At 31.9% G+C, this 727-nt stretch overlaps 1 pseudogene; it reads left to right on the forward strand.

Moving 5' to 3' along the window:
• The first annotated feature begins 294 nt into the window (after positions 1–294).
• Positions 295–475, forward strand: LOC146012679 (U2 spliceosomal RNA; annotated as a pseudogene).
• Positions 476–727: the final 252 nt, after the last annotated feature.

Here is a 727-nt window from a genome sequence, read left to right on the forward strand (position 1 = left end):
AAATTTGAAGTCAAAGATTGCATTAGAATGACATTAGACAAACTGTACTTTTGTTACATGTGGGACAGAAAGAAGGCAAATGGAATAGATGATGCTGAAGGAATTTGGAAATGCAAAAAATGGAAACACCTGGTTAATTTGTAAAAAAAAAAAAAAACTATGTTGTACTTTTACAACAAAAGAACAGAGAAAAAAAAAATATATAAAAATATTAAAAAAAAAAAAAAAAAAAAAAAACTTCATGAAAGAAACTTTTAAATGAATACAATGCAAAGGGAAAAAGAAAACGGAGATAAAAATTGGAAAAAAAAAAAAAAAAAAATCTGTTCTTATCAGTTTAATATCTGATACGCCCCCTATCTGGGGGCCATATATTAAATGGATTTTTAGAACAGGGAGATGGAAGAAGAGCTTGCTCTGTCCACTCCACGCATTGACCTGGTATTGCAGTACTTCCAGGACCGGTGCACCTTCCTAATCTGTTATCCAAAAAAAGACTATTTCCATTCCTGGCACTTAATTTGGAGTATCAATTGTTTGTGCACCTTTGTACTAACTTTTGTATTTAGAAATGCATGCATTTGCTGCTTCAAGGTTTAACCCTTGTGCATAAATACTTTGAAATCCTGCCTCAGTGTATCATTTTGTGACTATTTCTTGACTCCTTGAATTGTACTTTCTGGAATCGAGGCAGTTAAATATTTTTACGTGACACTACACTTGATAT

The sequence above is a fragment of the Crinia signifera genome, chromosome 6, assembly GCF_055691185.1.
Source record: "Crinia signifera chromosome 6, ASM5569118v1, whole genome shotgun sequence".
NCBI lineage: Eukaryota > Metazoa > Chordata > Amphibia > Anura > Myobatrachidae > Crinia > Crinia signifera.